We start from the raw sequence: 25490 nt of genomic DNA on the forward strand, positions 1-25490 counted from the left end.
CTAAATACATGTAACAACACGGAATATTACTGCTAAAGCTAACTTGCATGCAGAATCTCACTGCAGTCAAAAAACGGGCCACAAACACACAGGAAGGGATGTCAGCATGCATCCTGTTTAATGTGCACTTTCACTTTCCCTTTTGAGAACACTGCTAGTGACTGTGGAGAGTGTTGGAGCCGTTTGCAGTTGAGTGCTGGTGATTTTGGATGTTGAGAGTGTTGTGCCCTATGAACTGTCCCTAGTGTCTCTGTGAAGTCTTGTGTACTTGTCCTTACGTGTTGTTTGCCTCTTGCTGGGGTATGTTTTGGGGCTTTATTTTTTCAGGAGTGGGTTTAGGTGTGTTCTGGGAGATTGTGGGTGCGGGTAGGGAGGGCAGGATGTCAGAGGGGGCATTGGGAGGCCTCCTCTGGCTAGTTGTATACTACCGGCCCTTGATGGTTGAGGGTGGGGATTGGATCCTGCAGGCATATGCTGTTCGTGTGCGGATGGTGAGGTGGGAGCATCTGAGGAGTCCGATGCTGAGGATCTTTGGGGTGGACAGGACTGTCTGACAATGGAAGCACTGATGGCAGGATTGCGTGGGCAGTGAAGGTGACATGTTGGACCACCTTGGAGTCCTCATTGGCCTACATGGTGGTAAGTACAACCTCAACATTTTTAAATGAACACTTTTGAAATAAATCAAATATACTGTTTGTAACACAATGGGGCATATGTCCAAGAAAGTGGCGGAGTGAGGCGTTAGCTGTCAGGGCTTAACGCCAACTTTGCCACTTCAGAAAATTAAGGCTGCCCCATATTTACAAGCATATGGTGCGGGCTTGCGTTTCCCCCTGCACTGGCACTACACTTAGCAGTGTAGTGCCAATGCAGGCACCCTTGCACCATGGTGCAAGGGTGTCTGCGTGCATGGCAAAGAGTGTTCATGTACAGTAAGGGTGGCCTTCCTGTACATAAACAATCCAAGGCATTTTGTATTTTCTATGTGTGCTGCAAATGGCAGCGCACATGGAAAAAGCAAAAAGGATGAGAAATAATGCATTTCTCCTCATTTTGCAAAGTTAGGATCATGTTTTCCCTGTCCTTAACTTTTGGCGCTGCCTCCTATGTACGCTGCCCTTGTACATAGGATTTGTGTAACGTATGATGAGATAGGAAAATGTGTTCATTTAAAATAAGCCACCTCCAGAGTGTCAGTCTGCCACATCTGAAGGTGTGATCATACGCCATCAATTGTTATGGCACACCCTTGTGCAATCTACAGTAATGCTATTGTCTACAGACCATGGAGAACATGATGTTGTTGGGAGAAACAGGGCCTTGGGAATGTGTCACACAAGTAGTGTGTGCAAAATGTACAAATATGCAAGCAGGATTGTCTTGTGTTGCCAAACTCAGCATTGTCATGTCTTGTGGGAATAACAGGCAAATTAGACATAATCATGTATGCAACCTGAACTGCAACAGTACAGTTACATAGCTTTGATGTTGATGAATCGGAAGATGAATAGGACACGTGTGAATTTATGTCTGATACTAACACACTTTTCTTTTCATGTCTCACAGCTGGCAGACCACTGATCACACAAGGAGACATCGACTCCTTCAGGGAACAACATGCCACTGGTGAGTTCACCCATTAAATATTGTCATTGTGTGATGTGATGAATGTCTGTGTAAAATCGGTACGTGGTAGTATGCAGTATGGGTGTGTATCACATGTACCTTGCCTACAGTGTGATGCTGTTTCGAAGAAGTGTGAACAAATCAGTAAGTGAAGATGGAGCAATGCATATGTCTTCCGGATGTAACTTTGCACATCCCCAGTCAGTGATACCCATGCAAGAAATATCAATGGGGTCTGTCACTACATGCATGTGGCTTACACAGCGTACAGACAGGTGAGGAGACATGCTAGTGGTGTTGGTAAAGAGGATGTCCAGACATGGAAGGCGTGTCCATCCTTGACTGAAATGACTGTGCCGGTTGGCCAGATTATGCATAAGGAGGTAGTGTTTTTCAGACCGTGCGGGGTCAGACACAGGTCTGCACAGCACTATTGTAGGTATGCTGCATACCAGCTGTCCAGCAGTTGCAGGGCGTAGCTTTAAGCCAAGGTTACCAATGGCACGTTCCCGAACCACTAGCAAAGATGGCCCTATGTATCTAATTGCCATGTTTTGGCACTGCAATGGTGTTGTCAAGCTATCTCCTTGGGGTCATTCCCTTCGTAGATTCACAGGCAGATGTAGAAGCCCCTCTCGCCACCACTACGTCACCTATTGTGACGTTGTGGTGGCGGGAGGGGCTTTGTCTCATGTATAAGTCAGTGTTCAGCCACCCAACGTTGTTTTTCCATGTGTGCTGGAAGAAGACCAATTGCATTGTTTGTTTCTGTACAGGAAGGTGTCCTTTCCTGTGCATGTACAAATAAAAGGAAAAATGCTATTTTGACGCTTCCATGTGTGCTGCTTGATGCAGCACAAATGAAAGTGACAGTAGGGCTTTTCCAGGATTGTTTATGTGCAGGAAGGGACACCCTCCAACACGTAAACAATCGGCCCCTGCACACAGACACCCTTGCACTCTTGTGTAAGGGGGCCTGTGTTGGGGCTGAGTTGATAAACTAAGGGCCATCGCCGGGGGACACGCAGGGCTGCACCACATTTTTGTACATATGGTGCAGCCTTGTGTTACAGAAGTGGAGGAGCGAATTGCAACACCCGGGGGGCTAATGCCTCTCTCCTCCAATTCCTTGTACAATGCCCCCTCAGTCAGGATATGTGACAGCACCATCATTTGACACCGACAGTCTCATAGTGTTGTGACACACCATGTCACATACCATGCACTATCATGCCAGTGTCACTATCATGTTGTAACTGATTCTTAATTCAACATTTCATTGTCCATTTCACTTTCAAACTTCACAATCTTTCGTTAGAGTGTAGGCTCCCATGTTTCACTGACCTTATGTTTCAGAATTAAATGGAGAACTTTGACATAGTCGTCAGGACTCACATATTGTCATTGTTCTTATTTTACAGACAACATGCCGACAGAGGAGACGCACTCGTTTCAGGTCAGGAAAGACCCATATCTGCATAAACAAGGGGTGGCCAGGGGCTATCGCAACATGGAGAGGAGACAAAGAGCTGACGGGGCAGCTGGGAGGTGGAAGTCTCTGCCTAAAGTTGTACTCCACCAGATGCAGAGGGACACACAGGTCATACCTGGCCCTTCTAGCGACAGGAGTGGGTCCCGACATAGCCTGAGATCAGCTCATCACACCGAGACACCACACAGACAAGCTGCTGCCACAGGATCCGGCACACAATCTAGTGCCCCCTCACAGCCACACGGAGAAGGGACTGCCGTACTGCCATCTTTAGCACCGGCACTGCACTGTGTAATGGACATGAACGTGACACTGAGACAAATCAAACAGGAAATGGCGGAGCTGAACACCCACCTCCAGGCCATTAAGGCTGCCCTGGGTCTCCCATTTTGACACTGACCAATAGTGACCCATCCCCCTTTTCCCGTTACCCCATTGTTTTTTCATAGTTAGTCATAGATACATTTTTTTAAGTGTTGAGTAGTGTAGTTGTAGTGTAGGAATAGGTAGTGTAAGATTTTAACAATGTATTAGATTTTTATTCTGTTGTAGTATTTGGGGATAAGTTTCCTTTTCCTTTGGGTGGGGGGTTGATGTATTTGTTGTTATATAAAACAAAATATATATAGCAATGTCAGCCCTTCAATGTGGAGTATGAAAACTAAGCTGACGAAACCACTCATTGAAACAGAGCATCAACTGCATGCTGGTATATGCAGTCATTGAACACCAACGATTGGAGTGCGACACAGGTGTGTCCCACGCTACTTTAGGGGATGGGCCAAAGCAATTTTAAATGGACTCCAAAAGTGCCAGAGGCATCTGAGGAAGGCATCACCGAAACGCGTCATGCCAGGCTCTGAATAAATGGTCTCCCTGAAACCCCGCCGTGTCCCCTTGTTTCGTTTACGGAGGAAGACAACCTTGGCATATGTATATATATATATATATAGTAGTACATTGCATCCAGTGCATGTAAGCATCTTACAGCACTTAAGAGCGGTTGCCATCGATGACCAAAGCTACCCTGTGGCACGCCATATTAACGCTTTTCATGGAGGGAGAATAGAAGACCTGCAATATTATGTCTTCGACAGTGTTAGCAAAAACATAAGAGGAGGCAATAGACTCCTAGCACTCAGAAGGTTGGAGTCGAGGTATATCATCATGCTTGACACCAAGACTCCTAATGGCTTAAATTCAGACGAAGCCTTGAGTGTGCATTTATAACCTAACACACAAAGATAGGTCCTGTATCTGCAATATCAACAATATTTTGCTCCATTTGATGCTGTTAATCCCACTCCTCTGAAAACTTCGTGGGAAGGGTGCTCAAATAAATATAACAGCACCAACAATTTGATTTAATTTAATTTTTCACATTATGGTATAACACTATTTGGAGCTCATTGAGTAATTCACATTTTCACCAATTCACACACACAAAATATATTAGCTACAGTACTGAGAGATCCAACATCAGCCATAGATAGCTAGTTGGATGGGATAATTCACTATCAAACAGGAATGAGAGGATATTAGTAGTCCATAGTCGGTTCTAAGCCCACTGGGGCAGAACACACGATGTAAAAATGGTGACAAATGGTCTACGGAAATTGATATATGTTTGCCACATGAAGCTCATAATGTAATTCAGTACTGTTTTATGTATTTTTCAAATTTCATTTTTCAAGTTTCACAATTTCATTATTTTTCTGCACAAAATCTAAGGGTTGCGTGTATGGTTATCATTTGTTGCCTTCCTATGAAAGAACAGATATACCATAGGGGATATATTATCAATAACATTATTTGAAAAAATACTTGTTCAAATAAGATCTCTATAAAATGTTTATTTAAACCAAACATAATTAACTACATACATATGGTTCACATGAATTGCTGTCTTATCAAATGCTGTATATAATTTGAAAGAAAGACTATATGTCATGTAATGAATTTTACGTCGAATGCAACATACCTCTTCCATGGTAATGAAAGGGAGGTGGGGTACCGTAGCAACCGATGCGCGTCACTACTAAGCTCCAAAACCTTGTATATATTCCCATAGCACCAACTGTGAAGTTGTTGTGAACAAGGCGGGGTCCCCGCCGAAACGCGTAGAGCCATTTTTCGTTGAGAGATTAACATAATAATTGCTCTTTGTTAAGAATCCCACGGTGTCAGCGCCTTTTTTCGTATCAAGAAAGGAAGGATTGGATGACATATATATATATATATATATATGTCCAAAAAACACCTCTCCAATGCCGAAGAAGTAAGAGGCCACACGGGGGAAATCCTGTCTGGAGCCTTTATTGTGGACACAGGGCATGATGCATTTCGGTGACCCTTCGCCTTGTCAGATGCCTCCACACACGGAACAGTACTCCATCTCCAGTTAAATAGTCTCCTTCTGTTCTCTGATTGGTCACAGAGTTTGGCCCACTGCTGACTCAGTGCACACCTTCTGTAGTCCAACATCATGATTGCATATCTCAGAATTCACCCGCATAGGAAGGGAGTGCACGGGGCATCAAATAAACGATTGTCCTTGGGGAGAAACGATGGCTGCTGTAATGATGTCTGGCCCCGTATATATATATATGTAAGATAACTGTGTAGTTAGTTAATGTTTAGCTATTTATTATTATTATTATTGTAATTTGTAGAGCGCAAACAGCTACCTCTGACGGAGGTGTCCCGGTGCTAACAGCGATTGCCGGGGTAAGATACCTGGTGGGGGGAGGCTCTAAGGTAGGTCAAATAGCCAGGTTTTAAGAGACTTCCTAAAAAGTGGTTCTGAGTTAGCCTTTCAGAGGTGCTCCAACATGGAGTTCCATAGAGCGGCGGTTTTAAAAGCAATTGAGCGACCGCCATTCTTGCTTTTTTTAAACGTGGAATAGCTAGGAGTCTCTGATGATTAGATCTCAGAGTCTGTTTTGGGTATATCTGGGTTGTCTTTGTTGTAAGTATTTGGGGCCATAGTCATTGTTGGATATTTAGGCGAGGGTCAGAGCCTTAAACTGGATCCTCTTTTAAACAGGCAGCCGATGTAGGCTGCGCAGATGTTGAGAGATGTGATGACTGAGTGGAACGTTCTCAATGAGCCTGGCGGCCGCATTTTGAATAACCTGCCGCTTTCTGATGAGGTAGTCTGGGAGACCCAAGTAGAGGCTGTTGGTGTAATCCAGCTGCGAAATAACCAGTGTGTGTACTACCGTTTTTCTGCAGTCCATTGGTAGGAGATGTAAGTATCTCTTTAGGGTTTTCAACTTCCAGAAGCATGAAGATGAGATATGGCCTAGCTGGGCCTTTCTTGGGAGGGCGGAGTAAAATTTAAACCCTATATTTCTCGCCGACGAGACTGGCAGCGGGGGAGAGGAGGATTCAGTTCCTTTGGCCACCAGAGCTCGGCTTTTGGTGGTGATGGCTGATTAAAAAGTAGAACTTCAGGTTTGTCTGTGTTTAATTTTAAACAGTTGGTTGTCATCCATGATGAGATGTTAATCAGGCACTGTTTAAAGTTGGTAAAACTGCCTCAGAGTGATCCCTGAAAGAAAACACCAACTGGGTGTCGTCAGCGTAGGAGACCACTTTGACACCATATTGTTCAATGATTGAGGCAAGTAGGGCAAGATAAATATTAAAAAGGGTTGGGCTCAGGGCCGAGCCCTGAGTGATACCACAAACAAGCGGGCGGGTAGCGGATACATGAGGGCGTAGACCGATTTTCTGGAGTGGAACCAAGTTAGGACAGTGCCTCTCACACCCATCTGCTCAAGCCTCTCCATAAGGATCAGGTGTGAGGCAGTGTGAAATGCTACAGACACGTCCAAAAGCACTAACAATGCGTAATTACCCTTATCCAAGGTTTCTCATATCATTTCTGCCACTTCCAGTAGAGCTGTCTCTGTGCTATAACGTGCCCTGAATCCAGATTGTGAGTCATGTAGGAGGTTGTTTGATTCAAGGTATGCTGAAAGTTGTTTCTGTACTTCCTTTTCCAAGATCCTGGCCGGGGCTGGCAGAAGGGAAATTGGCCTAAAATTCTTTAATTCGATATGGTCAGCATCCGCGTTTTTTCGGATGGGCTGTACTAGTGCGGTTTTCCATATAGATGGATAGGTGCCAGTATTTAAGGAAGAGTTCCAGATCTGATTTAGTGATGGGTTCAGTACCGGGGCAAGTAAGGTAAAAAACTTAGCCGGACACGGATCGGTTGGAGATCCAGATTTGATTTTGACAAGTAGATTAAGGAAAGCTTCAGAGCTGAATCAGTGAAATTTACTCCGGGTGTCTGAGCAGTGAGGTTTGGGTGGGGGCGGGGTAGGGGTTTTTGTTGGGGTAAATGCAGAGTATATTGCCTGTTTATTATTCTGAAAAAAGCCGGAGAGGTCCTCACACAAGGGGGCAGAATGTTTAATAGTGCATTCCAAGGCCTTTTGCTTGATAAATCCTTGGACAATCCTAAAAACTTCTTTGGTAGAATTGTCAGAGGCACTAATTTGATCAGCCAGAAAGTCTCTACTAGAGTGACATTTGTCTTTTTAAAAATGTTTTAGTGCAGCTTTGTAAGCGCTCTGAGTTTTAGTGTCATAGGTTTTCCACCATATCCGTTCCAACTTTTTACAAACACCTTTCTCTCTGCGGAGTTCATCTGTAAACCAGGGGGCGGATGGTATGGTTCTAATCATTTTTGGATTTCTAATCGGGGCCACTTTCTCAAGAGCTGTGGAAACCCAGCCATTGAAAGAGGAGGCATAATGGCTTGGTTCCTTTGTGAGCAGCAGAGGACTGTTTGGAAGAACCCATCCCATAGATTCCAGTGAGGCTTTCCTCCAAATCCGTTTATCTTCGTATTTGGCTTTCACTGGATCTTTGCGGCTAGGACCAGCGAGAGTAAAAGGTATTAAGCTGTGATCTGACCATGAAAGTGGGATCGGATCTGCCACCTTTAGAGTTGGAACGTTGGTAAAAATCAGGTCAAGTAGATGACCGACTATGTGAGTAGGAAGAGTAATCATTTGGGTAAGGTTTAGTCCCATTAAGGAGTCAGACAACTGAGAGGCTAAAGGACAGTTATCATTGTCCATGTGCACGTGGAAGCTAAGATGTAGTTGACCTGTCTTCTGATGTGTTTTAAGGGTGGGAGGGGAGTTGATGTCTTAGATATTATGCTGCGTGTTTAGGATTAGTTACAGTGGATAGTTTAGAGGAGCATTCACTTAGTTTCAGTTAGTTAACATTAGGTTAGTTATAGTAGTGCTTAGTGTTAGTTCAGGGTAGTTAATTTTGTGAATTGATAATACATTTTTACTGGTTTTGAACTGTGGTTGCACCTACGTCTGAAGTGATTTGGTGGAGTGGTGCTTTTTGCCTTGTATACAACTTATTTAATCACATAACAATAATTTGAATGTGTACGTGTGATCATGACATGTAATTTAGCTGGATGGATAGTGTCAGGATCCATTTTATTTGTGCACAGGAAACTTGCATAGATTACTGGGTGGCAAATCGGAGTTATGCCCTAGGTTAGGGGCACTCTTTTGTGAAGTTGAATCTCTTATGTGTGACTCACAGAGTTGGACAGCACATTGTTACCCATTTACAACACAATGTAGGAACATGAGCTTGAACAAACCGTGAGATTGCAACTCTTATCCATCATGGAGATGGATGTATGCGCCGGGATCCCCAAATTACGGACCTGCCATGCATTTCACATGAGCCTGGCACAGAGTCCATCTACCATGCACAGACATAGGCACACTTGCTATGTAGTGCCCTTTCCATTTTTTGCTTCTATGTAGTGCAAGTGTGTCAGCTTTATAGAAATTGGATGTTCCTGTGCAGGGAGGCTCACCTTCCTGGACATGCAAAATGTTGTAATTTTGTGGCTCAAATGTGCACGGCACAAGGCAGAACACAGTTCTGCAGCAAACAGGAGGGGAAATGTAGCATTGCTCCCTGTGGTGCCAGTGTTCTACCCACTTTTCCCAGCTGTTATTTTTGGCATCTGACTATATGCTAATTGCAGTACACTAAACGCCACTAGACACATTGCCCTCCCCCTTCACAGTGAGCAAAGCATACGAGGGTTCCTTATTTCCAAGACATTGTTTTATCCACAGGAAGTGGCTGACTGAGGACTTGCACTTTTGGAAAAGTCCCTATTGCCAACACAACTTTACTGAAACCGACATTGTGGTTCCAATAGCGGGCGGTAGATACGTGCCATTGCGAATCGTCATCTACGTGAATATGGTGTATGCTCTATCTTGAAATGTGGCATGCAGTGACCCCCATCACAACCAGCTTTGTCCACCCCGTTGAGTGTGAGTAGATCAGCTAAGTGAGACTTTTTAAATTAATTTATTTATTGACATTTCAAATAAGTAACCAGGCAAATTAAAGGACAAGCACAGACATTAGTAGCATGAATCAGCGACAATGCAGTATATACACACCAGTCAAATAGAATCACAGCATTTCTGAAACAATAATCAATACGTACACACAATAAAAGCAGAGCCACGCTTTGCACCCCTTGACTTAGACCACTGGGGGGTATATTTGTCAAAGTCCCAAAACCAGTCGAGGGTCCCTGTGACCAGTCCAGCATAGAAAACCACCTACTCTCCAGCGCGAGGGGGCTAATCTACCTGCGACCTCCCCTCCATCACAGTCGTGTCAACCTCATGTGTATTTGAAATGTCACGTTCGGGCCTCTTCTCCAGAAACAGTGCCCAAAAGTTCTTGAGCCTATTGCAGGGGGTGAGGGGGGGTAATAAGTCATCATATCATTCAGTTTGTGTACAGCAGTAAAGCATTTCTTTAGTCCACTGGGAAAGCGTTGGCACAGGGCTCTGCATCTAAGAGAGTGCCACGCACCTCTTGGCCACCAGAAAGGCCATGTCCACTAGTCGTCGGTGTTCTGTCTTGATGGTCTTAGAGTACCCAAGAATAGCTAGCAGGGGAGTTGGGAGTAGTGAAAGTTCCGGAATTCTATTCACTTCCTCATAAACTGTGCACCAAAAGGCAAACATTACTGGGCAGGACCAGGCCACATGTAAAAAATCAGCCAGCTGCACTCTGCATCTCTCACAGCGTGAGCTCTCCCGAAGTCCGTATAGATAGAGCCGTTCTGGGGTGTAGTAAACCCTGTTTAAACATTTTAAATGCAGCAGCCGGTGGCGACCGTTGAGCGATAATATTTTGGTATTAGCACAACAGTATTGCCACGTTTCCTCTGGGAGGTCCACCGCCAGGTCAGTCTGCCATACCAAACGGGGCTTAGTGTAGTCCGTCGATCTCTGAGAGAGAGCAACTCGATACAGATTTGTTATTGACTTGGTCGAAGTCTTGGCATTAATGATATAATCATATGTCATGATCACCGGGGGTTCCGCCATGTCCTCCCCTAGCAGGTCTTTGAGTGCGTGTCGGACCCTATGGAATTGAAAGCGAGGAAGGAGGGAGTGAGTGGCGTCCTCAGACTCCAGTTCGTCCCAGATGCGAGCCCTACCATCCATGAATAAGTCTCCCATGTGATTTATATCTAGTGCAGCCAACGCTGCCAGCACTTCTTTATCCTTACATGGGACAAGCCACGAACACCAGGCGAAGGGGGCCTTCAGGGCTCACCGAAGCGTGCAGGCCGGTTTTGGTCTAAGGCCCAGGGCCCAGGGATCAGTACGCTCTTTCCACGCCAAACATCCCTGAGAAGGCCCCGTCTCCCAGTAGTGATTTTAAGAGGTTTTCCACAAATATCTCCTTATTCCCGGTCTGTGTAGATTCCGGCAAACCCGTAATGCGGAGATTGCATCTCCGGGAACGGGCCTCTAAGTCCTCAGTCTTATCCTGCAGGAGTTGGAGCACTCTGCCCAGTTGTTTGTGTTCCGTATCAAGGGACGTCTGTGCTTCCTCCACCTCCACGATGCAGCGCTCGGACATGCCGATCCGTTCTGCATGTTTATCTAGCCTCTCCTCCATCCGGTCCATGCGGTAGGTGAGTGCGTCCAACGTTGATCCCAGAGAGGCGCTCCCACCCTGTAGGCCCTTCTCCATGGCTAAGAGGATGCTGCGGATATCTTGCTGTGACGAATCACACGTTGATTCCATCTCTGCGCGGTCCTCGCCCGGTGGAGGATCACTAGATTTGGATCTCTTGTTGTCGAAAGACAGTTTGGGTTGATTCCTATCCGTGCGCCCTATCGCAATGCCAGCAAGTGCTCCGCAGCCGACAAACAAGAGACAAGTAAGTAGGGCTCGAGGGCCGCCCGCACTAGGGTCATAGCTCCCTCTTCACCAGCCGGATGTGTGGCAGGCGTATGGCCCTCGGGCCGCAGGGAAGCTCAGGCAAGGTGCGGTTTTGTAGCAGGTATTAGGCAGATATCTCACCCAAACAGACGAGGGTCCAAGTCGTGCCGGGCAATGCGTCGTACCAAACAGCAACCACCTTCAGATATCCATCGCATCCATCGAAACCACAGTAAGCCCTGAGTGCACTCGGGAGGCGCCAGGTAGGGTGGCAATACTCTTCACTGGACATGAGCTCCAGAACTCAATAGCTCTCCAACATATCATAGGAGTTGGGAACCAGTTACAGTTATAGGAGGGAGAGCTACTCCACGGGGACGGCCCCACTGCCAGTTCCGTGCTGGCGCACTATGTCAAGGAGCGTCCGTCGCACCTCCCACGTCGTGCCACTTTACTGTCTGGAGGTCATGTCTCACTGGCTGTGTACAGTGGAGTTCCAGAAGTGGCACAGATCTCAGGGGCCCAGCCGCGCCTCTCGGGCCATCTCCACCACGCCTCAGCACCAACAAGTCACCTCCGCGTCGCAGCCGGGTTGTCAGCGCCGGTCTCCCCACTCAACAAAGTTTCCGCAGCGTCCCCACAGCCCATCCCCGGCTGTCGCTGAGCGTCCGTTAGAGGCAGCGCCCCCTGATGCCCCCGGCAGCAGTCCCTCCGCCACAGATTACTACGGAGAGGCAAGGGCCATCAATCAGGAGCAGGTGGATCGCGGACCCCCGAAGGTGTCACCAGGCGTCAGGCCTGTCTCCAGCAGGCCGCCACCAAAGGGGCAACCAGCGCACCCCTCAGCTCTCGGATCACAGAGAGAGCATTCTCTGCTGTGGTTCTCCTCTCAGGGCCGAGGCCCAGCAGCACACAGCAGCCGGGCACCAGAGTCCCACAGGCCCGCCAGGCACTCACGTAGCGCGTCTCCTCCGTCTCCTCTGCTGGGCAGGTCCACTCACCTCGCAGTCCCCGCCCCTCCGGCAGCGCGCCCTCCGCTGCAGCAACACAGAGGAGACCGGGACTCGGCAGGAAGCAGCAGTCGGGCACAAAGACGCGCACAGGCGCCGCCAGTCGCCCGGGCCGCCACCAGCAGGTCACCGACTCCTGGGAGCACAGATCGTACCTCGGCTCTCACCGCCGCAGCAGGCTCCGCCTCACTCCGGCCCACAGCGCGTCTAGGCACCGCAGCCCGTCATAGCTCGATCAGCAGGGATCAACGGCCGGAACCTCGCCAGGCACCGGCCGCAAACACCGAGGGACACAAATCAGGCTGGTAGGACCGTCTAGGGTGCAGCCACACACAGGATATTTAACAGGATAGTGTCGGAGACAGGGGAGCTCTCTGCTCAAGAATCCATCTTAGTTGCGAGCTAGCTCCGCCCCCCTGCTAAGTGAGACTTGTTAGCAATGCTAAACGAAGACACTACTTGTGGCATGCAACGGATTTGAACATTTTCCACACATGCCTATTCCCATCATGTATGTAGGGCAATGTTGGACTCTTGCAAGAGTGTTGTATTTGAGCAATGAGGACACGGCTAGTCCACACATACCCGGTAATCTCCCTGCCTATCTGGGACACTGATTCAACCTACCCATTTTTCATATGTCCCTCGGTGTAAGTTTTGGTGGATTCACTGGCCCAACATTTTTTAAGACTTCTATACTTGAATGGTCGTAGGCAACACACATCTGTGTGACTTACATTTTTTTATTACGAAGTGCATTGACTTTGGTGAAGACTGGCCAAGGAGGGGAGCCATGCAGCCTACCTCCCTGGGCCAATTTTAGATCTAAAGGGGGGCATCCGCAGGCACAAAGCAAAAATCATGAGGGAGGAGGACACGCAGCCCCCTCCCTAAGGTCAATTTCAGCCCCAGGGACCCCATCCTCGGGTCAGGCTGTAAAAGTAAATGGGAATGGGGCAACATGCAACCCTCCCAGAACTATAAATAAGCCTGGGGACTCCATACTCCATTGCCGGCTTGGCTATGCAGTGGGGGGCCCACACCCAGAGCATAGCAGTTTCCTTGCCCGCACTGGTCCGGACACGGAAACCTGTGATTGCGCTTCGTGGGAGCAATTTTTAAGCTCCTGCAAAGCGAGAACAAACACTACATCTGTGCCCAGCAGGCAGGAGCATTAAAAAATACACCTGGCTGCTGGGAGCAGCCTTTACAATTGCTTCCCTGCCCGCTGTGAAGTGAGCAGAGAAACAGATGAAAAAATTGCTCTTGCATGCAGGGAGCAGCATTTTTAGCTTCTCCCTGAGAGCGGGAGCAATTTGGTTCATGCCGGAGGCATGGTGCATCTGGGGCAGTGCCCTAAGGTAACTACAACTCACACTCTGGCCGTGCACCGCTAATTGCCCCATATATTACATCACTCATGATAACTTCTATGCCATCATTGATGATATAATTTGCAGTAAAATGATGGTGGGCGTGCAAGTTATAGGTACCCGAGAGCACGAGTTATAGTTTCTTGAGATAACTCTAACCATTACTGCTGAATTTCTATGGTTTTGTGTATAAATTGTTAACCGAACTATACCGTCCCTGTAACCTTTGTTTTTTTTTAGCTAATTTCTCAGGTTTATTAAATTCTATTTCCTAACAAGAACATCCCTGTAAACTTTGTTTTTTTTTGTGGATAAATATATAAATATATATATAATATTTATAGTTAAGCACCCATAGAACTATGGAATTACTAGCCCCTAGACAACCTCATAAAATTCTCTTTTATAGGTAACTTGGCAAAGGTGTAAGACGACCTTACTAAGTAATCACTGTGAGGTAGCTCCATAGATAGCCTTTGCTAGGACTTTATCACTGTAAGAACAAACAGGGGCTCAGAAAAAGAGCTTCTCATACTATGAGAAAAAGTATAAAACGATGAGTTAATCCGAAACCTAGGAGGAGCAACATTCTGGATTATGACCTTTGCAGGAGCATTTCAACAAAAAAACAAAAAATCAAATAACCATTACTTTATAACTTCTGACCCTTCACCCTTACTTGGTGCTCATAGGTTTATGAGAAGCTCTTTGTACTGTGCTCCTCCATTCCACAATAGTTCCTATCAATAATGTTGCTGTCATGCATTGATTCTATCCCATAACCAGTTAGAATTTGGTTGGAAGTGGCTCTGTAAATAAGAAACTCATAATATATATTTATACAATTAATCTAACCATGAATCACTTACATAGCCAGCGTTGAGTCAAGATCCAGCTAGATGATAAACACCTTTGTTATATACAATTCATCTAACCCCGACTCATTTCCACAGCCAGTGGTGAGCCAAGATCAAGCTCAATTATAAACACCTTTGTTGTATACAATCCATCTAATAGTGAATCTGTTACATAATCAGCGGTTGATGAGTCAATATCCAGCTCGATGATAAACACTTCTGTTATATACATTTCAACTCACCGTGACTTATATACATACCCAGCGGTGAGCCAAGATCCAGCTCGATGATAAACACCTCTGTTATATACAATTCATCTGACCGTGACTCATTTACACAGCCAGTGGTGAGCCAAGATCCAGCTCAATGAGAGAAGGAAGCAGCCTGAGTAGGAATCTTCTGTTAATCTGTTTTTAGCATTATATGTTTCAGATGTAACATTTGTTTTAACCTAGAACTGCCTTTCATCTAAACGGCCTCTTACCTGATTACGTTTCGCGCATTGTTTGGAATGCTCTCTGGTCCACCGCAATTGGATTTCCGATTGATTGAGTGGAGAGAGCACGCCCATAGTCTTTCATACCTGCGGGGCGCCAATCTAACGGTTAGCGCTCTATTGGACAGTCCTCCCAGGTATAAAATCACTGCATTTCCTGCCGCACGCAGCGGGCGTGCCACTAGCCCACCGAAGTCGCACCTAAGGCAAGCCCGTCTGCACCCGTCCGCGCCTGGACGCTGCCGGTTGCCAGGGGATGCTGCCCGTTTTTCCACAGGGACCTCAGGCTCCCAGGCTGGTGTACCCTAAGGAGAGGTTGGTGGAATATGGGGTTGCCTCAGCTTGTGCAGGGGGGAGAATTAACCTGCAAGTAATAGATGCTGTCACCTTAGAGAAGTGCCCCGATTGTGGATGGACATAGGGGAAAGTCATGCACACTCCCCTTAGTCCACTATTATGTTCCATCCCCAGTCCTACTGGAAGGGTGCAGGACACTGAAAGTGAGAGACAGACCAGGATGGGCCTAGCATTACCATTTAAGGGCTTGTATCTGAATGCGTGTTCTATCCCAAAACATGTGGTGGAAATTTGGGACCTATTAGACGAGACCTGGCCAGACATCTGCCTTTTTACGGAAACCTGGCTGAATAATGAAGCAACGCCAGCTTTGGCAATGGCTTTTCCAGAAGATTATGCTGTGGTCCGGCTAGATAGATCAGGAAAACGGGGTGGAGGTTTGGCCATTCCCACTCGTCCCCCTTATCATATTAAGACTCTTGATACACTATCTTCCCCCAATATCGAGCTATTGATCTTCAGAGTGCATCCCCACCAAGAGATTGAGTGGGGGGGAGCTCTAGCATATCACCCCCCAGGAAGGAGTTTTGTTCAGCACTGCTAGAACGGCTGGCCCCTTATACGTTATAGACCAACAGGTTTCTATTGGTAGGGGACTTCAATCATCATCTGGAGGTTCTCTCCAATACAGAATCTGTCTGTCTGATGGCAGTGATGGAAACTCTTGAACTGTCCCCTAGAGTCACTAGCCCTACACATGTGGCTGGACATGTGTTGGACATGATTTTCACCAGCATCCCTGAGTTAGTTGCCGAACCCCCCCTAAAGTTAGGCTGGACTGATCACCTGGCACTACATTTTTCTTGGGCATTGAAAAAACTGCCCGGCCCCCCACACACTCACAAGGAGTTGCGTATATCCTGGAAAAAGGTAACTTCCGCTGAGTTTAGTCGGTTCTATATCCCTCCCATACTTGAGAACTGTGACAATTGTGAGACTGCCTTAGAAAGGTTCGAGGCCTCTATAACGGATGGCCTTGGCTCTATTGCACCTTTAAAGAGGGTAAATATTTAGGCAAGGGCAGCTCCTGGTACTGAGATCATTTTAAGAGAGTAAAGGCTTCATGCAGGGCGTTAGAAAGAAAATGGAGGAAATCCAACTTGGAGCATGAGGAATCGCGCTACCGAGTGGCTCATAGAGCCTATCTAAACAGCTGTAACATAGCTAGGCGATCCTACCTAGGCTCCCACATTATGGAAGCTAGGTATTCCTCTCGGGAGCTCTTTACTATCCTAAAGGAATTCACAAACCCGAGGTCTAACAACCCACTCCCGCCATCCACCCAAGAATTATGTGAGGATCTAGGGAGCTACTTTACTAAAAAAATGAACGTGATCTATTGCGCCTTTGGGCCTGAAGAGGTAGCTCTTGAAAAGGTCCCTGTGCCTGAAAACCACTGTCCTTCGAGCCTAGAATATTTTCCCAACATCTATGGGGAACAAGTAAGCCTGTTATTAACGCAGGTGAAATCTGGTTCCCCGCTAGACCCGGTGCCGCCTGCTGTTATGTCTGAACTAACCCCAGTCTTATCTTATGTGCTTGCTCAAGTTTGTAACATCTCAATAGGCAGAGCAACGGTGCCACAAAATGGAAATGCGCTCGTATACAACCTTTGCTTATAAAGGCATTAGCGGACCCTACGGATTTACAGAATTTAAGACCGATTTCATTGCTTCCCTGTTGTTAAAAAATTATGGAGACACTAGTCAACAGGCACCTTTCCTGCTACTTGGAACAGAATAACTTACTGGACATATCTCAGTCGGGCTTCCGTGCTTCTTATAGCACGGAGGCCGCTTTGTTGGAGGTTACTGACACTTTAAGAATGTCTCTGGAGGAGGAGGAGCCAAGATGGCGACCGAGATGGCTGCATAAACGCTCGGCTCCGTGAGCCTTCTCACCCCGCGCATATATCCTGGCAACTATCCTGAGCTGTAACGTCATATTTGAGTAGGTGAAGGACAACTTTCACTTACCGTTTGCTCCTGAGGTTCCTACGTGCGCCAGATCCGTCGAAATGTCCCCGACTGTTTTGCGGCCTTCACGGTGCTTGGACCGGGGTCTCGAGTGAGGAGAGTATCCGGCCGCGAATGCAACAACAGCGGCCTCTGGTGGCGGTGAGGAGTCGGCCGGAGGGAACCGGAGATCTGGTGGCCGATGGTGACAGTGCCGGCCCAGTCCTACTGGCGGAGTGCCCTGAGGGAGGTGCGGTGGAGCAGGGTCGAAGGAGATTCGCGATGCTTGGCCCCCCTTTCCGGTGTGGTGTCCGGGCATACTAACGACTTGTCCCGGCATCAGCGGGCGGCTCCCAGGGAGCGGCGGAGATTTTGTTTAGCCCTTTGGTGACCCTCCGCTGGGAAGCCTGCCTTGACTTTCGGGGTCCTCGCGGTGAATCCTGTTGTTCCCTGGTGTGGGGCCCGGTCCCGACGTGAGGTGGAGAAGGAAGAGGCTGGAGTTCAAGTTCAAGTTCAGAAATTTGTATAGCGCACTACTCACCCATAGGGTCTCAAGGCGCTTGTGGGAGGGGGAGCATTATTTATCGAATAGCCATGTTTTAAGTTCCTTTCTGAAGGAAATGTGGTTCTGTGTGAGGCGGAGGTGAGTGGGGAGAGAGTTCCAGGTCTTGGCCGCCAGGTAGGAGAAGGATCTGCCTCCCGTGGTGGATCTGTGGATGTGCGGAACTGAGGCAAGTGCTTGGTTGGAGGATCTAAGTTGGCGGGTGGGTGTGTAGAAGGACAGTCGTGTGTTGAGGCATTCGGGTCCTAGTTTGTAGAGGGCCTTGTGAGCATGGGTGAGGAGACGGAACGTTATTCTCTTGTTGACGGGAAGCCACTGGAGGTCTTTCAGGTGGCCGGTAATGTGAGCTTGGTGAGGGATGTCCAATATGAGTCTGGCCGATGCATTTTGGATGCGTTGGAGTTTTTTCTGTAATTTGGCTGTGGTTCTGGCATAGAGGGTGTTTCCATAGTCCAGTCGGCTAGTGACCAGTGCGTGGGTGACCGTCTTTCTTGTTTCGGTGGGGATCCAACGGAAGATTTTTTTGAGCATACAGAGTACGTTGAAGCAAGAGGATGAGACGGCGTTAACTTGTCTGGTCATCGAGAGGGAGGAGTCTAGGATGAAGCCCAGGTTGCGTGCGTGGTCTGTGGGTATGGGTGCTGTACCCAGGGCCAGTGGCCACCATGAGTCGTCCCAGGTAGAGGGGGATGATCCTAGGATGAGGACTTCCGTTTTGTCTGAGTTGAGTTTTAGGCGGCTGTTCTTCATCCATTCGGCTACTTCTTTAATGCCTTCATGAAGATTGGTTTTGGCGGTGTTAGGGTCTTTGGTGAGGGAAAGGATCAGCTGGGTGTCGTCAGCGTAGGAGATGATGTTGAGGTTGTGTTGTCGCGCGATGGATGCTAGGGGGCTCATGTATACGTTGAATAGGGTGGGACTGAGTGATGATCCTTGTGGGACTCCGCAGATGACTTCGGTGGCCTCTGATTTGAAAGGGGGGAGTCGGACTCTCTGGGTTCTCCCGGCGGGGAACGAGATGATCCAATCTAATGCTTTTCCTTGTATTCCGATGTTGCTGAGGCGTTGTATGAGGGTGCTATGACAGACTGTGTCGAAGGCGGCGGAGAGGTCGAGTAGGATGAGGGCAGCTGTTTCTCCGTTATCCAGTAGCATTTGGATGTCATCTGTCGCTGCAATGAGGGCGGTTTCGGTGCTGTGTTTGGCTCGAAAGCCGGACTGTGAGGGGTCGAGGGAGTTGTTGGATTCAAGGAAGGCAGCGAGCTGTCTATTGACAGCTTTCTCAATGACTTTTGGCTGGGAAAGGGAGGAGGGAGATGGGGCGGTAGTTCTTAAGTTCAGAGGGGTCAGCTGTGGGCATCTTCAGGAGGGCAGTGAGTTCGGCGTGTTTCCAGCTTTCTGGGAAGGTAGCGGAGTTGAAGGAGCAGTTGATGACATCACAGAGATGGGGTGCGATGATGGAGTCTGCTTTGTTGAAGATGTGGTGGGGACAGGGGTCGGTTGGCGAGCCTGAGTGGATGGAGTTCATTAGGCGGATGGTGTCTTCAGTGGTGATTGGGTTCCAGGCGTTAAGGTTGTTAGAGAGCGGTTTCGTTTTGGAAGTGGGTGGGGTGGGCTGTTCTTTCTAAATGTTTTGTTGTAGAAGAATGAGGATAATGAGTTGCAGAGGTCTTGGGTAGGAGTGATGTCGTTTGAGGCTGCGGTGGGGTTGGTAAATTCTTTGACGATGTTGAATAGTTCCTTGCTGTTGTGGGCGTTGTTGTTTAGTCGATCTTTGAATGCTGATTTCTTGGTGGTGCGGATCAATTGGTGGTGTTTGCGGGTGGCTGCCTAGAAGGTGGTCAGGTTGTCAGTGGTTGGGTTTTTTCTCCATGTTTTTTCGAGAGTACGGCATAGTTTCTTGGAATTCTTAAGGTCATCGTTGAACCAGGGGGCCTTTTTGCTACCTTGTTTGATCTGGTAGTTTTTCAGGGGTGCTAATTCGTCAGCGCTGTGAGTGATCCATTGTTTGAGTTTGGTGGCAGCTTCGTTTGGGTCTGATGAGAGGGCGGGAGGGTTTTGGTTGAGCGATGTGAGGAGTTGGTCGGTGGTGATTTTGTTCCATTGTCTTCGAGGAATAGGTTGTGGGGGGTTGTGAGTCGTGGTAGTTTTGTAGCTGAAGTAAACACAACTATGGTCAGTCCAATGGAGAGCTGTGGTGTGATTGAAGGAGATGTGTTTGCTGGAGGTGAAGATAGGGTCGAGCGTGTGTCCGGCTAGGTGGGTGGGGGTGTCAACAAGTTGTTTGAGTCCGAGATTGGCCAGGTTGTCCAGAAGGGTGGTGGTGTTGCTGTCGTTTATGTTTTCCAGGTGGAAGTTGAAATCTCCCAGAAGAATGTAGTTCTCGGAGGGGAGGGCATGCGGGCTGGTGAGGTCAGTGATGTCTTCGCAGAATTGTTTACGGGTTCCTGGTGGTCTGTAGATGAGGGTGCCTCTAAGTGTGGTCCTGGGGTCGGTGTGGATCTGGAAGTGGAGGTGTTCGGCGGTTGCAAGGTAGTCGTCAAAGCTGGTCGTGATTCTGATGGTGTTCTTATGAACGATGGCAATGCCGCCTCCTCTTTGGTTGGTGCGGTCTTTTCGGATGATCTTGTACGCGTCCGGGATGGCTATGGGGATGTCGGGTGCTGATGATGCGTTCATCCAGGTTTCTGTGAGGAAGGCTATGTCCGGTGACGCAGTGTCGAGTAGGTCCCAGAGTTCTGTTGCGTGTTTGTGGGTCGAGCGGGTGTTTAGCAGGATGCATTTCAGGTGGTTAGGGTCGGAGCTGTGTTTAGAGGTCGTGGATTTGGTGTGGGTCTCGATGCAGGCGAACTTGCATGAGTGGCAGGCGAAGGGACCGTGGGTACGTCCTGGGGCAGCCTCGTAGCAATGTGATGTGCGTCCGGTGTTGAGGGCTAGGAGGATCGAGGCGTCATACGTTAAGCGGGTGGAGTGGGTTTTGTGAGGGCCAGGGGGTCTGGCGCTGGGCGCTGTCCAGGCGCGGACGGGCGTAGACGGGCTTACCTTTGGCACACCTTTGGCACGCATGGGGCGCGTCCGCTGCGCGCAAATGCATCGATCATATGAGGATAGTGGAGGGGGAGGGGCGAGGGGGGATCAGCTGGGAGGCGGGATCGTGGTGGAGGGGCCGGGCTCCTATTCACAACAACAACAAAAATGGCTGGCGATTCTAAACCGGGACAGGCTGTGCACGCTATTAATTAATGCGGAGGCAATGCTAGTCAATGAGGGCACACAAAGCGAGCACCACACCACAGCAGCTGAGAGTTTTCTAAATTATGGCGGATGCAGCTGAGGAGGAAATGCGAGCAGCGCAGGCTCCAGGAGAAATTATAGAAAGTTACAGGAATAAATAAAACGGCAGCAGATTGCAGCGTGCAGCGCAGGCACCAGAGAAAATAGTTATGAGCAGGGTGAATCGGCAGCAGAGTGCAGTGAGATACGATACCCAGGTGGGACCAGGGGTCGTTGGGAGCATCCGCTTCCGATGATATCAGGGCGGACACTAAGATGCAGACACTAGGAGCAGCTAAGATGGTGGATAGCACCACCTTACGCACATCTCATTCGGGCGGAGAAGCCACTGTCTGGGAGAATCCTGGGGTCTGGTGACACGAGAAAGAGCCCACGTCCAGAGATATCCTGGATGCGCTAACAACCTTGCAAATGACCCTGATCCGGGACGCCCGGGACCTGGGAAGAAGGATGGCCGCCATTGTTGTCCCACCGTTCTGCGGGGGCATGGGTCGCTCTCAAGGAGACGCAGTTGTGCCCGCCGCTGCGTCACTGATGATTGCTTCCGCTACGTCTACGTTCGTGGAGACGCTGGTAGACCCGGTCCATGAGATCGCTTTGGATGGATCTGTTGTACATGTGAGTGACTCGTCGGGGCCCTTATCTGTTCGGCGGGTGAAGAAACACCATCGATCTATGGTTCGGGCTGCCCCGGCGGCATTTCAGCGCTTACCGAATTGTGTGGTTCCCTTTCCCTGGCTGGTGAGACTGTGTTCGGACTGGAGGATGTTTTCGGTGTCGATACTGACACAGACGACTTTCCGCCATGCATATTCGGCTGAGTATTGGTGGCTACAGTCCTATGGAGTAACAACACTGCCCGGTCCGCCCGGTTCAATTGGACCCTCCGCACTGCTCTGGATGCCGATTGATAAGTGGACATATGATGGTACTGTTGCTAGAAGGGGCCAGGGGTGAGACCGTCTAGGACATAGTGGAACTCGTTGTTGGCTGACGGTGATCTAGGGGACACTCAGCGGGGATGTCACTGATCGTGCTATTGATGATTGCTGTTTTCCGTGCTACTCTGACCTTGTTGTTAGGATAACTACTGAGCGCGGAGGGGTGGGGGGGGCCAGGTGACCGGATCGATGGCCCTTCTCCGCATTTTTCTTCTTTTTCTTCTTTTTCTTTTTTCTCTTTTTCTATATTTTGGGTCTCTTATTTAGGGCGATAGGCACGCTGCTGGGGGGGGGGGGTAGGCCATAGCCTTCTGCAGGGGTGCAGGGTGGGGGGTTGAGGGATGGAGTTTGTTAATTTGTCCTTTCTTTGTCTCTATGGCCGTTTGTCTTTCTTCTTTTTTTTGGTGTCGTCGTTTTTCATGTTTCCTACAGTATGTCTCCTTTTGAGGGGTGGGGTACAGCCCGCCATGCAATGTATGTGTTTTTCACATTTATTCTGACTCGTATGCCTTACCCCCGTTACTTCAAGTGTATTTGCAATATTTACGGATTTCCTGTTCCATGCTTGCTATTGTAGGACCATGTATGACCGTATGGCATTGCTTCTAATTTCTTTATTGTAAAAATGAACCTTCTTGACTCCTAAATCTCACAAAGTACACTTGAATACAAATTATATCCTGGACACTTATCAGAACCCGATTTTCGTGCTGCTGTATCTTTCTATCCTGATTTGTTGTATTTCCGACTTGACTAGCGGCCCAGCGGACTGGTTGTAGGCCCACGTTTGTATTCACTTGAAGTGACAATAAAGGTTCTCAAAAAAAAAAAAGAATGTCTCTGGACAAGGAAATCCCTGTGATGTTAGTGCTGCTTGATCTGTCGGCGGCCTTTGCCACCATCTCTCATCGCATCCTGTTGGACAGGCTTTGAGAGATTGGTGTCAGAGGCATGGCCCTTAAATGGATTCAGAACTATCTGTTTGATAGAACACAGAGTGTCCAGTTGGACTCTTTTTTGTCAAAAACCACTTTGGTAGATAAAGGAGTCCCACAAGGCTCAATATTGAGCCCTACCTTGTTCAATATATATGTGGCCCCCTTACCTGCCATCATTAGGAATTGTGGTTTGGAAACTATATCCTATGCAGACGACACACAGGTGATAATCCCCTTTGAGGCTAACCCTTCAGTAAGCAAACTTAAATTTATAAACTGCACGATCAGCATCGCAAGCTGGATGAAGACGAATTTCCTCCAACTCAACTCCTCAAAAACAGAGATCTTACTGTTTGGCAAGGCTGAGGAGATATGACCCCAGATTGGTGGCCAGCAGAATTAGGAGAATCCCCTTCCCCTAGAGGATGGGCTAAGAACCTGGATATCAAAATTGACAACAAATTATCCATGGAAGACCAGGTGAAGACCGTGTCAGGCACGTGTTTTGGTACCATAAGGATGCTCAGAAAAATCTTTCAGTGGATCCCACTAAATGCCAGAAAGACTCCTATCCAGTCACTCCTAGTTAGTCGACTGGACTATGGCAACTCTTTGTTGGTGGGAGTAAGAGAGGACTTGGCGGCCAAACTTCAAGTGGTTCAAAATACAGCAGCCCGTCTTGCCCTCAATAAGCCTGCTCGAACCCCCTCTTTACCTCTCTTTCACCAACTGCATTGGCTCCCCATTAGAAAACGAGCCATCTTTAAGCTGTTGTTTATGGTTTTCAAGGCCCTCCAGGGTATGGGCCCATCATATCTGACAAAAAAAATTGATTGTCATCAACCCGTACGACAGCTTCGATACAGCAACCAAACCCTGCTCTGTACTCGGAGAATAAGGAAGACCATAATGAGTGGGCTAGCCTTTTCTTATCTGGCACCCAGTTATTGGAACTCTCTCCCCGAAGAGCCCCGTGCCTGTTCCAGTTTCTTTCAATTTAAGAAACTGCTTAAAACCTGCCTTTTCTAATCTGGTTCCCACTGTCAATAGGTTGTTATCTTCTCAAGCGCCGAAAGATCCCCTGGGGATGATTCGCTGCGCCCAATAAATGACCAAAATATAATAAATAAACAAAATAAATGATATACAATCTATCTAACCATGAATCAGTTACAGTCAGCGGTGAGTTAAGGTCCAGTTTGATAATAAACACCTCTGTTGTATTCAATCCATCTAATCGAGCATAAGCTAAATAGTCAGCGGTGCGTAAAGATCAAGCTTGATGATAAACACCTCTGGTAAAGGGCCACTATGATGGGTGCATTTACAGACGCAACGATGGACAATGGAGTCACTTCTTCCACATCAGGGCTTGGGTGGTAAATGCAGTGCACTGCAAGCATTAACCCTGAGAGTCAAAGCTCACATTCTTCTCCTTTCATTCTTCCATGTCAGGGCCTGGGTGGTAAATGCAGTGCACTGCAAGCATTAACACAGAGAGTCACAGCTCACATTCTTCTCCTTTCATTCTTTCATGTCAGGGCCTGGGTGGTAAATGCAGTGCACTGCAAGCATTAACCCTAAGAGTCAAAGCTCACATTCTTCTCCTTTCATTCTTTCATGTCAGGGCCTGGGTGGTAAATGCAGTTCACTGCAAGCATTAACCCTGAGAGTCGCAGCTCTCATTCTGATCCTTTCATTCTTTCATGTCAGGGCTTGGGTGGTAAATGCAGTGCACTGCAAGCATTAACACAGAGAGTCACAGCTCACATTCTTCTCCTTTCATTCTTTCATGTCAGGGCCTGGGTGGTAAATGCAGTGCACTGCAAGCATTAACACAGAGAGTCACAGCTCACATTCTCTCCTTTCATTCTTCCATGTCGGGGCTTGGGGGGTAAATGCAGTGCACTGCAAGCATTAACCCTGAGAGTCAAAGCTCACATTCTTCTCCTTTCATTCTTCCATGTCAGGGCTTGGGTGGTAAATGCAGTGCACTGCAAGCATTAACACAGAGAGTCACAGCTCACATTCTTCTCCTTCCATTCTTTCATGTCAGGGCCTGGGTGGTAAATGCAGTGCACTGCAAGCATTAACCCTGAGAGTCAAAGCTCACATTCTTCTCCTTTCATTCTTTCATGTCAGGGCCTGGGTGGTAAATGCAGTTCACTGCAAGCATTAACCCTGAGAGTCAAAGCTCACATTCTCTCCTTTCATTCTTCCATGTCGGGGCTTGGGGGGTAAATGCAGTTCACTGCAAGCATTTACCCTGAGAGTCACAGCTCACATTCTTCTCCTTTCATTCTTTCATCTCAGGGCCTGGG

This window comes from Lissotriton helveticus, chromosome 1_1 (genome assembly GCF_964261635.1).
Source record: "Lissotriton helveticus chromosome 1_1, aLisHel1.1, whole genome shotgun sequence".
NCBI classification, from domain to species: Eukaryota; Metazoa; Chordata; class Amphibia; order Caudata; family Salamandridae; genus Lissotriton; species Lissotriton helveticus.